The sequence below is a fragment of the Lactuca sativa genome, chromosome 2, assembly GCF_002870075.4.
Source record: "Lactuca sativa cultivar Salinas chromosome 2, Lsat_Salinas_v11, whole genome shotgun sequence".
NCBI lineage: Eukaryota > Viridiplantae > Streptophyta > Magnoliopsida > Asterales > Asteraceae > Lactuca > Lactuca sativa.
Genome location: NC_056624.2, coordinates 129385974 through 129400780, shown reverse-complemented (window position 1 = coordinate 129400780; position 14807 = coordinate 129385974).

Genomic DNA, 14807 nt, shown 5'->3' with positions numbered 1-14807 from the left:
CACAAACTTGAAGGGCATAAGCGAGAATTAAACATGCCATTGAAAAGTTCAATGAATCTCAAAAGAATCTAGGAATTTCCATCCAATTAAAACTTAATATTCAATTTCGTTTTTCATGGTGGAAATTGGTAAATCATCATTTACCTACCTTCCAATATTTTGCAATTGGATTATGACATCCCTGTTCCGAATTGTAAAATATTGTGTTGGGTCCTAGCCTTAATATTTCATTTGGGCATTATATTAAGGATTCTTATCTAATCTAAACTTTGTCTTTCTTTTTCAGATGTCTTCCAACACCGTTTCTGGCTCAAACCCTTCGGGCTCTTTCTCCCTCATGAACTTGTGTGGGAGGGTCATCTTTGATGTTTCGAATGGATTCGAAACATTAGGATGGTCACACGCTAGGAGGACAAGGAATATGTCCTCGACAAAGAGCTTAAGGAGATTGATGAAACCACTACTACTCCTGAAGAGGTTGCAGAGTATAGGGTACATGAGAAGGATGTCACAAAGGTGTCTTGTATCATTCTTGCCACTATGATAGCTGAACTTCAAAAGTCCTATGAGGAATACTACCCTTTAGAGATGAACCAAGACTTGATGGAAAGATACCATCAAAGTGCTCGTCAGGAAAGGTATGAAATCATTGCCTCCATGATTACAACAAAGATGAAGGATGGAGAGTCCATCACAACCCACTTGAAGAAAATGCAAAGGTTTGTGGACTGCTTGCTGAAGTTGAATGTGAACTTCAATGAAGTGTTGGCCATTGACATTATTCTACACTCTTTACCTCCTTGTTATGATCAGTTTCGCATGACTTATCATATGAACAAGGAGGAGGTCACTCTTAGCAAGCTTCAAGGTCTTTTGAGAACAACTAAAAGTAGTCTAAAAGGAAAATCTGTTGTATCTACTCCTACTCCTACTGCTGCTGCCCAGTCCTGGCAATTGGACATAGGAAAGGGAAGAAGAGGAAGGCTCCTTTTAAGAGCTGCAAGGGAAAGTCTCATGATGGATCCTCTTCCAGTGGTACCAAAGTTGGTTCTGCTAATCCCTCTACCAATCCAAAAGAAGCAGAGTGCTTCTATTGTCATGATAAAGGACACTAGAAGCGAAGCTGACCCAAATACTTGTAGGATGTTAAAGATGGGAAGATAAAGCCCACCCATTCAGGTATTTATGCTATTCTATCTAATAATTCATCACATTCCAGTTCTTGGGTCCTTGATACAAGTTGTGGTTTCCATAGTTGTTCTGATTTGCAAGGTGTAAGAAGAAGTAGGGATGTGGAGCACAGGAAGATGAACTTGATCATGGGGAATAGGAAAATGTCGACTGTCACCAAGATCGGAGTTTATTATTTATTCCTTTCATGGTTTGGACAAACAAAGTTTTAGATTTTCATTTGATAATGAAATTGGTTCTATTAATGCTTTTTATAGTGGTGTATTTTATTTTAAAGCATTTCCTTGTAATGGTGTATATGAAACTGTGATTGTTGTAGACAACCTAGGAAATAATATGTTGCACATTGATTCTTCCAATAGTTTGGATAAGTCATGCTTGTGGCATTGTCGTCTTGGACATGTCAAAAAGAAGCACATCGGCCAACTCTAAAAGGTTAGTGTCTTGGAGTTATTCGACTTAAAGTCGGATGACACAAATGTGAATCTTGTTTGCTTGGAAAGATGACCAAGTCACCCTTCACTGGTACTTGTAAAAGGAGTGAGGGTTTGTTAGATATCATACACACCGATGTGCGTTGACCCTTCAGAACCATCACAAGGGATGCTAACCGCTTCTATGTGACTTTTACTAATGATTACAACAGACATGGCTATATCTACTTAATCAAGCATAAGTCAGAAACCTTCGGAAAGTTCAAAGAATTTAAACAAGAAGTGGAGAATCAGCTGGGTAGGAAGATAAATATGCTCCGATCCGATCGAGGTGGTAAGTATCTTAGTATCGAGTTCTTAGACTATCTTAAGGAATGTGGAATTGTTTCACAATTGATGCCACCCAGGACACCACGACTTAATGGTGTGGCTGATAGGCGCAATCGAACCTTGTTGGACATGGTTCGTTTCATGCTGAGTCGAGCTTCGTTACCTATCTCATTCTGGGAGTATGCCTTAGAGACTACCACCCATATCCTTAATCTAGTCCCAACCAAAAAGGTTTCCAAAACACCTCACAAGATGTGGACAGGGAAGGTTCCCTCGTAAGCACACATCAAGGTTTGGGGTTGCGAGGCTTTTGTGAGGCGTGAGACTCATGACAAGCTTGAACCTCGTAGTGAGCATTGTATTTTTCATTGGCTATCCACAGAAGTCCTTTGGATATCTCTTCTATTAAATGAGTGACAATGTTGTCTTCGTTGCGAGGAGAGGGGTTTTCCGAGAGAGAGAACTCATATGTCAAAAGACCAGTGGGAGGAAAATTGACCTTGAAGAGCTTCAAGAGTTAAGTGATGAAGGAACCTCAAATACTAACGCTCAACCTGAGGAGGACACTCCTGTTGAACCGATTGACGAGTCCTTACCTCTGAAGCGTTCCAATAGAGTTAGTGTTCCACCTGTGTTATATGGTTTAAATATTACCACAGATGGTGATACATTTATCAGTGATAGCACACTGGTAAATTTTGATGAACCTAATAACTACAAGGAAGCCTTGGTAGGCCCCGAGTCTGCTAAATGGAAAGAGGAAATGGAAAGCGACATTCAGTCCATGTATGAGAATCAAGTTTGGAACTTGGTTGAGAATGTACCAAAGAAGAAGACCGACATGGATGGGAAAGTACACACATATAAGGCATGATTGGTTGCGAAGGGCTTTAATTAAACTCATGGTGTTGACTATTATGAGACCTTCTCACCAATAGCGAAGACCAAATCTATTAGGGTTGTGCTAGCCATAACTGCATTTCATGATTATGAAATATGGCAAATGGATGTCAAAACCGCTTTCCTTAATGGGAAGTTGGCTAAAGATGTTTACATGAATCAGCCAGAGGGTTTTGTCAATGCAGAGTACCCTAATAGAGTATGTAAGCTGGAGAAATCCATTTAAGGATTGAAACAACCATCTCGCAGATGGAATCTTTGTTTCGATGAGAAAGTCAAAGAGTTTGGATTTTCAAGAAGCGAGGATGAGTCTTGTGTATATGTCAAAGCTAGTGGGACTATAGTTAGCTTTCTGGTGTTGTATGCGAATGACATACTTCTCATAGGAAACGACATCCCAACCTTGCAGGAGAAGCTGCTTACATTCTTGGGATAAGGATATTGAGAAACAGTTGTAAAAGACTAATAGTACTTAGTCAAAGTACTTACTTGGATAAGGTGTTGAAACGATTCAACATGGAGAATTCCAAGAAAGGTGACTTACCTATCCAAAGCAATACCAAGTTGATTAAGACTCAGAGTCCGAGTACAAAGGTCGAGATAGCTGAGATGAGTCAAGTACCATATGCTTCCGTAGTTGGTTCGATCATGTATGCTATGACTTGTACTCGCCCTGATGTTGCCTTTGCTTTGAGCATGGTCAACAGATATCAAAGGAATCCTGGTAAATCTCACTGGACTGCGGTAAAGAACATTCTTAAGTACCTGCGAAGGACAAAGGACTGGGTCCTTACCCTCGGTGGGATTGATGACTTAAGAGTGATAAGGTATAGTGATGCCAACTTTCAGACCAACAGAGATAATATCCGCTCTCAGTCGGGTTGGGTATTTACCCTGAATGGAGGAGCAATAACTTGGAAAAGTTCCAAATAGGAGATTGTAGTTGATTCAATGTGCGAATCAGAGTACATGGTAGCAAGCAAAGCGTCGAAGGAGGCGATATGGCTGAAGAACTTCATCGGAGACCTTGGAGTTATACTAGCTATAAAGGAGCCTATGGAGATTTTCTGTGAAAGAAGAGTGCGGTCGCCTTAGCCAATCCAGACACATCGACAGAAAATATCATTTCATAAGACATTGGATACAAGAAGGAATCCTCGTAGCAAAGAGGGTATTGTCAGAGGAAAACCCAGCGGATCCCCTTACGAAGGGACTGAGTAGGGTTAAGCACTTGCAGCATGCGACGACATTAGTTTCAATGATTAGATAGTTGTTTAGAAACTTGTAATAGATAAAATGTAATTGAAATTTGATGATTAAATAAAAAGGAGTTTTATTTATGAGTAAAATTACTATCTTGTGTCAATTGTTTACTATTGTTTCATTTTGCATGTTTTGACTTCCAGAATAATAAAATTATTCAAACTATCCACAGTCGATCATATTTTGGAAGTAGGTATTGAGGCAAGACTGTCATGAATTTGGCTTGTAGATTGTCTAAAGTGTTTGGACATAGCAATAGTTTGCTACAACATTCATGAATGCTCATAAGGTCTGCGTATTGGATTAAACCCGCACTCACATGAATCACTTCATGGAATTTATCACCAGTGATTGTGAGATGATAATATCATATAGTCTTCAAACCGAGATATATGATTTGTTGAATATGATTTGGTTTTACATCGATAGTGAAAAAAACGCATCAGCAACTTGATGTTATAAAACATGCTATTGTGTGTGATTTAATGAGTAGTAGTACATGCATATAAGTTGAAGTTTATATGTTCCTTTTGATCCTTGGAGGATTGAAAGCGATATCTTGGGCCCCTCGATGATTTTTGTTTTGACTTATATGCCAGGTCCGGTCAGGATTCAATTGATGTGTTCAATTAAGTTCTATGTCAGACAAATCGGAAATCGGGAAACAAACTGTTGGACAATAAGTATGATTATGCTCCAGGTATTTTTCCACATGATATCTTGAAGAACAGAGGATTATATGATCCCTTATCTAAAATGGTGCATTAAAGTTCGACAACGGCTTTTAAGAGAAACGATTTCTAATCGGGTTTTAAGTCGTACTTACAGTTATAGTTATTAGACTTATCCAAGTGGGAGACTGTTGGATTAGGTGTCTTAGCCCATAACTATAATTGGTATGTACTTAACCCGAGAGTAGCATGGTCGATTTTGGGTGCATTCACTAGAAAAATCTGATAGGATGTATTTAAGAAAGAGGAATTATATTATTTAATTAATATTGATCAAGAATTAATTTGGAATTGATTTAGTGATCAAAAGAGACTCATTAAATATATAGGGGCTGATTGTGTAAATCAAAGATACATATTGGTTGGGCTAATAATCCATGATTGATTAGTAATGGGCTAAGCTTATGTAAGTATCCATATAGTGTTAGTCCATTACAAGACCAAGTGTTAGAATTAGGGTTTACACATAACCCTTGGAATTCTACACTATATCTATGTAACCCCTTGGCTAGAATGAGGACACCAGTGATCTTTGAGATACTATAGTCGAATTCTTGAGTGCCTCTAACCTCTCTCTCAACTTCTCCAAATTTTGGTGGTGTCTTTTGAACCATTTAAGGCATCACACTTGAGGTGCTAAGTTCTTAAAGGCCAAGTAATTCAAGCTACAACAAGAGGTAACCTTCTAACTAGTTTTTATGATTCATATGTCAAATTGCATGCTAGTTAGGATTCATGCTTTGGAAAATTGTTTATCGCATATATAACTAAGGAAAACTTAGATCCAAAACATTAGGGTTGTATGTGCACCATAGGAGTGTTGTAGTGCTCAAAACCCATCATTAACACCTTAAGAACTTCTGTTCAAACTTCAGATCTGAGCTTAATAAAACATCTAAGGCTATAAAGTTGCAATCATTTTGCCTTTGCATGTCTACAATGAGCCTAACACTAAAAACCTAACTTATTCAATCATTTGCCACCCCATAACTCTTGCATGGGAGCAAACCAAGATCCAAGCTTGCATTTTTATGACTTGAAATACCCCAAAATGTCAAAAATAATAGGTCATAGGTTCTTGAGTATGTCATACTCACAATGATCAAGATTTGGTCAAAAAGGTGCCAACTTTAAGCTAAAGTATATCTTAATGAAATATTCATCAGTTTTGGAGCTTTATACCTCCAGAAGATGCACAAGTGAGAGTAGTTGTTGGATCCAAAGCCTTGAGTGAAACATCACAGCTTCTTGGTTCCTCCTTCACCACCAAGGGCACAAAAATGGCTATCCATGCTTCAAAACACACTCACACACTTTAGGGTTTTGAGATTAGGATGGAGGCTAAAGATAAGGAAGGGTATGGGACTATAATGATGCTTAAATAAGGTCTAAACCATAAAATTTAGGGTTTTCACCTTGGCCACGTATGCCTAGCAAACGAAATGTACGCCCAGTGTATGCGACCCTTACCTAAAAAAACAAAAAGGACCCTTGGGACTAAATTTGCAAACTAAACTCAAAACAAGGGTCAAATTTGAGAATACCTTTAAATCAAGATGTTACAGCACTCCCCCCACTTGAGCAAGACTTTGTCCTCGAAGTCTACCGCCGCGTATAAATTAGGGTAGTGCTCACACATCTCTGCCTCAGGCTCCCATATCCATTCAGAAACCCTCCGATGCTACCACTGGACCTTGAGTAGAGACACTTATTTGTTGTGTAAGGCCTTCGTTTTCCTATCCAAGACCGCTACTGCTCTCTCCACATAGTTCAGGCATTCACCCACCTAAATATCATCCGATGGAACAACCGCAGACTCATCGGCCACACACTTCCTGAGTTGAGACACATGGAAGGTGTTGTGAATCTGGCTGAGCTCAATGGAAAAATCCAATTAGTAAGCAACCTTGCCCACCAGGGTAGAAATCTAGAAGAATAATGAGTCTGGTGCCCAGCTTGCCCCGCTTTAGAAATTAGATGACACATTTCCAAGGTGACACCTTCAAAAGCACCAAATCTCCCATCTGAAACTCAAGCTCCGAACGTCAACGATCTACATGACTCTTCTTTCGGCTTTGTGAGGCTCGCAACCTGTCGCGCACTTGATGAATGAATATAGTGTTCTCGAGTACCACATCAGTACTCCCCATGACCCGATTCCTAACTTCCCCCAACAAATCGGTGTCCTACACCTCCTTCCACATAACATCTCAAACAGAAGTCGGTCAGTACTGGCATGATAATTGTCGTTGAAGGAGAACTCGGCCAGTGGAAGGTAAGTATCCCAACTCACTCCAAAATCTAATACACAAGCTTGGAGCATATCTTCGAGCGTTTGAATCGTCCGCTCGCTCTGGATTTCAATATGGGGGTGGTATGTTGTACTAAAATGCAGTTGTGTACCTAAATCCTCATGAAACTTCCTCTAAAACATAGAGATGAAATGAACATCTCGGTCTGAAACCACCAAAACTGGCACCCTGTGGTGAACTATGACCTCCCGAATGTAGATGTCTGCTAACTTCTCAGTAGATATACTCTCGACAAGCGATATGAAATGTGCACTCTTAGTCAATCTATCAACAACGAACCATATAGAATCAACTCCACGTGTCGTACTAGGCAGCTATCTGATGAAATCCATAGTAATCACTTCCCACTTACACATGGGATTGGGTAATGGTTGCATCTTGTCATGGGGTCTCTGGTGTTCGGCTTTGGATTTCATAAAAGTCAGGTACCGCTTAACAAACCAAGCTATTTTACTCTTTATACATGGTAGACAATAACTCGACTTCAGATCCCTATATATCTTCTTGCCCCCAGATGGATCGAAAACTGTGACATCCCCATTTTCGCGGCCAGAAAAGACCGATTTGTTTATGCTTTGTTTTATAAATCAGAGTGATCGTTTAAAGAAAACGGTTGCGGAATTTGTTCCCAAAACAAAATATGATAAAAATTATCAAAGCATTTCTTTTAAAGAAATGTATTTTCATTATATAACAAAATCTCGGGATGTCATGTTCAAATACAGACACATAAGCATAAACAGAACTTACATTATTTACACTAAAGATTTTACATCTCCTTTAATCTCTCCGTGAAATATATCTTCGTATCGATACCTGTGATACAAAGAAAACTGAGTGGGTCAGGCTTGGGAGCCTGGTGAGCATATAGGGTTTTCAACCCACAATAATATAATTATTATATTCAACCATCAAACATTCAACCCAATTACCCATCCCTATTATCTTTCTTAGGATTTTACCCTAGGAATTCAACTACCCGTCATTCATTCATTCCTAAGGATTGACCTAAGGAATTAGCACAAACTTCCAATGCTACATAAGGCGCATCTGCCAACATTATCCTTTAAGCGCCTCTGCCAGGATTACGTCATACACTATGAGGCGCGACTGCCAGGTTTATGACATTCTCTTTTAGGCGCATCTGCCGACATTATCTTATAAGCGCATCTGCCAAGATTATCCTATAAGCGCATCTGCCAAGATTATCCTATAAGTGCATCTACTATTGTTATGACAATCTCTATTTGGCGCATCTGCCAAGATCACGACATTCACTACTTGGTGCATCTACCGATATTATTCTCAAGCGCATCTGCTAGTTTATGACATTCTTTATTTGGTGCATCTACCAATATCATTCTTAATCATCTTTCATACCTCATCATTTTATCACATACCAACTATCTCATCTACCCATGTTCTACCCAACATATTTGTAGATATTAAATACATATACAGTTTAACTCATTTAAAAACTATATAAAACATTCATTCCATACTCATCTCAAATAAACAACAATATATAAACACATAGCACATATTTTATAACAAATACTTCATATTTATGTGTTAGAAGAAAGTAACCACACACTTTCCCAAACATATACTTAATACATTCAAACAATACTTGTATTATACCCGTGTTTATGAAAGGTACTATACACCCACACGTATAAACAACTTCATATTATACACATAGCATGTATTTTATAGAAAATACATAATATTTATGTGTTAGAAGAAAGTAACTACACACTCACACATATAAAACACAATATACTTAATACACTCAAACCATACTTATATTATTATCGTGTTTATGAAAGGTAGTATACACTCACTTGATCAGAAGATGATCGGACAGCACTACGACTTGCAGAAGTAGTAATCCTCAGCAGATCTGGAAGATATTCACAAAAATCGAACTTCTCTCGGGCAGAGCTTCGGCTCGGGAATCGCACTTCTCAGGATCTTCGAGATCTCGGGACTTGCTTCGGGGCTCGAGTATATTACCGGAGCTTCGGGGTACTTCTGGCACGCAAATCGAGGTAAAACGGGAGAGAGAAGAGAGAAAGATAGCAAAGGAGTCGGCTGCCTTCGGATCCTATTTATAGAGGCTGGAACCTCGGAGTACGCGGGGCGTACGCCTCGGATCGTCATGGCTTACGTATCCGAAATACTCGAGTGCAAATGTCGACATACTTCGGTGTACGCGGGGCGTACTTCGGATGAGTCCGATGACTCGTCTTCGGATAATACCGGGATTTAATAATTAAATTTAATTATTAATTATTTAATAAACTTCGAAAATTCATATCTTCTTCATAAGAACTCCGTTTTCGACGTTCTTTATATCCACGCGAAGGTGAGACTACGCTCTACAACTTTCGTTTAGACTCCGTCGGCTAATTTTGAATTTATTTTTATTAATTATTTTTAGTAGGCCCGGACAGGAAAACTTTAAATTCATAACTTCTTCGTTTGACGTCCGTTCTCGCCTAACTTTTCATCGCTTCGATACCAACAACGAGATCTTCGATTATCGTTTAGATTGTTTCGGCTAAAAACCGCTCGATCTTAAATCGAGTATTTCAGGCTGCATACCGCTAAGTCGAAACTTCAGAAAATCATAACTTCCTCATACGAAGTCAGATTTTGGCGTTCTATATATGTACGGAATCCTTGTAACATATACTACAACTTAGTTAAGATTATTCATTCTAAATAATCTTTCATCAAAAATTCATTTTTGACGCCTATCGTCTCTAAATTGACTAGCCTGATCTACGGGCGTTACAATTATCTCCCCCTTAGGATGATTACGTCCCGGAATCATCAACGAAAATAGAACTTGTACAATGATTCCATACGCTATCTCTTCATCCTAGGTAATAACCGTAAATTCTATGTTTCCTCGAAAGAGTATTTAACTCTATGGTTTTCTTGACCGGAGACGATGCCCAATCTTGCATCTGCTTATCGTACTATGTTGTACTTTCAATCGTAACCCTCGAGTTACCAAATAAGTCGTTATTATGGACTCCTTCTTCTTCTCAGGAAAAATACTTTCCTTTATCTATTGTAATAAAATGATGGGTCGTGCTCTACTGACCTCTCATCGAATGATGCAATTCTTAGACTCAGGTCTCTTAGAGTTAAATTCCAAAATGGGATATACCTTCCTTCATATTCTAATGTGATATAATCACATTTCAGCATGTAGCATTTTTACCTACAAACTTCTTTTAACCACGAGCGCGACACTATCAATCGCATTAACTTCAACCATTTGACTTAAGTCAGATGTTACATCTAACTTGGTCCTCTAGACCACGTAACATACTCCTCGTAGTCGAACTCAAATTTAAATATGACCACTAGGGTCGGAAAAAGAAACATCTTACTAGTCACTACCGAAACAAAGGTAATGACACACTTAAACAAAACGGAATCACTCACTAGCTTCTTGGTAACCTTGTGACTTTCCCTGATCCAAGTGTGAGTCCTGTGCTTCCGGTAGTATATGCATCTACTACCTTTCACACCTATTCATACTCGTCACAAGTATTGTCCCGTAGTCGACTAAGTCACCATACAAGAAAATCAGACAATCATTCAACACATCAGTTAGCAAAACTAGGGTTTATATTAATTCCTTGAAACGATTACACAAAATTTCAAGTTCACCCTATACTATGCCTCTAATAGGCTACACCACATGCTACTTTTCATATCGCTACTTTATAACTTGATCTTTGGATATAAAATCCTCATTCCTGATTCCTTGCATTGCCATCTGCTTCATCAAGGATCATTTGAAATGCTCTTGCCTTTAGCTTTGGCGGCACCTCTAGCCTTGCTGCTTGATTTTTCCTTGGGCAGTCCTGCTTGAAGTGCCCCTCTTCGTTACATTCGTAACACACCTTTTTGTTGAAAATACATTCATCGGCGTAGTGCCCATGCTTTCCACACTTGAAACATGTCACCTCCGCGCCACATTTTCCTGAGTGCTTCTTCTTGCACTTATCGCACCACCTTGCCTCATCCCTTCCTCCTCCTCCAGACTTCGAGAATTTTCTTTTCTCATTAGAACCTGAAGTTCCTTCTAGCTTTCTCTTCTCGCCAACTTCAACCTTACTGTCAGTCCTCCCCTTGATCATATTCTCAACAGACTTGGCAGCCCAAATAGCTGCCTCTAAAGTAGGTGCCTGACGCACTGGCACCGCATACTTCCAAGGGAGTCCCTTTGCGTACCGGTCGACTTTTGTCAGTTCCTATGGGACGATGCACAAAGCAAACTCCATCTTGTCTGTGAAGGCATTAGTGTATTCATCCACTGACATCCTGCCTTTCTTCAATATCAGAAATTTGTTCTCCAACTCTAGCAGGTTTTGGGCCGAGCAGAACTTGCGCTTGAATTGCACCAAGAACTCTGCCCAGGTCAATTGCAGTGGCTCATTAGGGCCTAAAGTCTTCCCTAGAGTGCTCCACCAACGAACGGCTCCACCTCGGAATTGACGCACCGCATACATAGTTTTCAACTTGCCTCTGCAGCCACAAGTCATGAAGGCTAACTCCATTTTAGAGATCCAATCCATAACTCCAATCAGATCCTCCTTGCCATTGAAGGTCGATGGTTTGCAAGTTAGAAAGTCCTTGTACTTGCATCCCATTCCATCATTCCTTCCACTCTGGTTGTTTTGCCTAACTATCGGTGGGTTGGCTTGACCAACAGATCCACTGAAGTTTCCTCCTTCCGAGTGCCCTTCATTTAATTCAGGCTCTTCCACTTGAATTGACAGTTCTTCACGATTCTGTTGAAGCAACCGCCTGGTTTCATCCATCTGACGATCCAACATTGTTTGAATCATCATTTGCACACCAGCCATGGTTATTGGCTCAGGTGCTGCTGCTACAACAGGTATTTTCTCAATCACTGGTGGTTGATTCCTGTTTTCATCAGCATTTCCAACTCCATTTGTTTTTCTCACCGTTTTTGATCTACACACCGAATAAGGTGAAATTAGATCCTCATTCACGATAGATATTCAAATCATCCTTATCACTCCGAAACGTTTAAATGCTAGTTCTAATATCGTAGACGTACGCTTAGAATCCTACACACATAAGGTTTCTAGATCCGGTCGGCAACATACCATAGATCCGAACAAATAATATCATATATGGCAACATATAACATTTAGCACATAAAGCATTTTAGCCAACTTTCCTAAAATAAACTAGTGCTTGTGTCAATTTAGGTGTCCTACCTAACAAATTTTAGACACACTCCTCACAATCATTACTTACCATTCTAAGTTTAAGTCTAGAAATTTCCTACAAATTCCTAGTTCGCTTAAACTAATGCTCTGATACCAACTGTGACATCCCCATTTTCACGGCCAGAAAAGACCGATTTGTTTATGCTTTGTTTTATAAATCAGAGTGATCGTTTAAAGAAACCGGTTGCGGAATTTGTTCCCATAACAAAATATGATAAAAATTATCAAATCATTTCTTTTAAAGAAATGTATTTTCATTATATAACAAAATCTCGGGATGTCATGTTCCGATACAGACACATAAGCATAAACAGAACTTACATTATTTTAACTAAAGATTTTACATCTCCTTTAATCTCTCCGTGAAATATATCTTCGTATCGATACCTGTGTTACAAAGAAAACTGAGTGGGTCAGGCTTGGGAGCCTGGTGAGCATATAGGGTTTTCAACCCACAATAATATAATTATTATATTCAACCATAAACATTCAACCCAATTACCCATCCCTATTATCTTTCTTAGGATTTTACCCTAGGAATTCAACTACCCGTCATTCATTCATTCCTAAGGATTGACCTAAGGAATTAGCACAAACTTCCAATGCTACATAAGGCGCATCTGCCAACATTATCCTTTAAGCGCCTCAGCCAGGATTATGTCATACACTATGAGGCGCGACTGCCAGGTTTATGACATTCTCTTTTAGGCGCATCTGCCGACATTATCTTATAAGCGCATCTGCCAAGATTATCCTATAAGCGCATCTGCCAAGATTATCCTATAAGTGCATCTACTATTGTTATGACAATCTCTATTTGGCGCATCTGCCAAGATCACGACATTCACTACTTGGTGCATCTACCGATATTATTCTCAAGCGCATCTGCTAGTTTATGACATTCTTTATTTGGTGCATCTACCAATATCATTCTTAATCATCTTTCATACCTCATCATTTTATCACATACCAACTATCTCATCTACCCATGTTCTACCCAACATATTTGTAGATATTAAATACATATACAGTTTAACTCATTTAAAAACTATATAAAACATTCATTCCATACTCATCTCAAATAAACAACAATATATAAACACATAGCACGTATTTTATAACAAATACTTCATATTTATGTGTTAGAAGAAAGTAACCACACACTTTCCCAAACATATACTTAATACATTCAAACAATACTTGTATTATACCCGTGTTTATGAAAGGGACTATACACCCACACGTATAAACAACTTCATATTATACACATAGCACGTATTTTATAGAAAATACTTAATATTTATGTGTTAGAAGAAAGTAACTACATACTCACACGTATAAACCACAATATACTTAATACACTCAAACCATACTTGTATTATTATCGTGTTTATGAAAGGTAGTATACACTCACTTGATCAGAAGGTGATCAGACAGCACTACGACTTGCAGAAGTAGTAATCCTCAGCAGATCTGGAGGATCTTCACAAAAATGAACTTCTCTCGGGCAGAGCTTCGGCTCGGGAATCGCACTTCTCGGGATCTTCGGGATCTCGGGACTTGCTTCGGGGCTCGAGAATATTACCGGAGCTTCGGGGTACTTCTGGCACGCAAATCGAGGTAAAACGGGTGAGAGAAGAGAGAAAGATAGCAAAGGAGTCGGCTGCCTTCGGATCCTATTTATAGAGGCTGGAACCTCGGAGTACGCGGGGCGTACGCCTCGGATCGTCATGGCTTACGTATCCGAAATACTCGAGTGCAAATGTCGACATACTTCGGTGTACGCGGGGCGTACTTCGGATGAGTCCGATGACTCGTCTTCGGATAATACCGGGATTTAATAATTAAATTTAATTATTAATTATTTAATAAACTTCGAAAATTCATATCTTCTTCATAAGAACTCCGTTTTCGACGTTCTTTATATCCACGCGTAGGTGAGACTACGCTCTACAACTTTCGTTTAGACTCCGTCGGCTAATTTTGACTTTATTTTTATTAATTATTTTTAGTAGGCCCGGACAGGAAAACTTTAAATTCATAACTTCTTCGTTTGACGTCCGTTCTCGCCTAACTTTTCATCCCTTCAATACGAACAACGAGATCTTCGATTATCGTTTAGATTGTTTCGGCTAAAAACCGCTCGATCTCAAATCGAGTATTTCAGGCTGCATACCGCAAACTCGAAACTTCAGAAAATCATAACTTCCTCATACGAAGTCAGATTTTGGCGTTCTATATATGTACGGAATCCTTGTAACATATACTACAAATTAGTTAAGATTATTCATTCTAAATAATCTTTCATCAAAAATTCATTTTTGACGCCTATCGTCTCTAAATTGACTAGCCTGATCTACG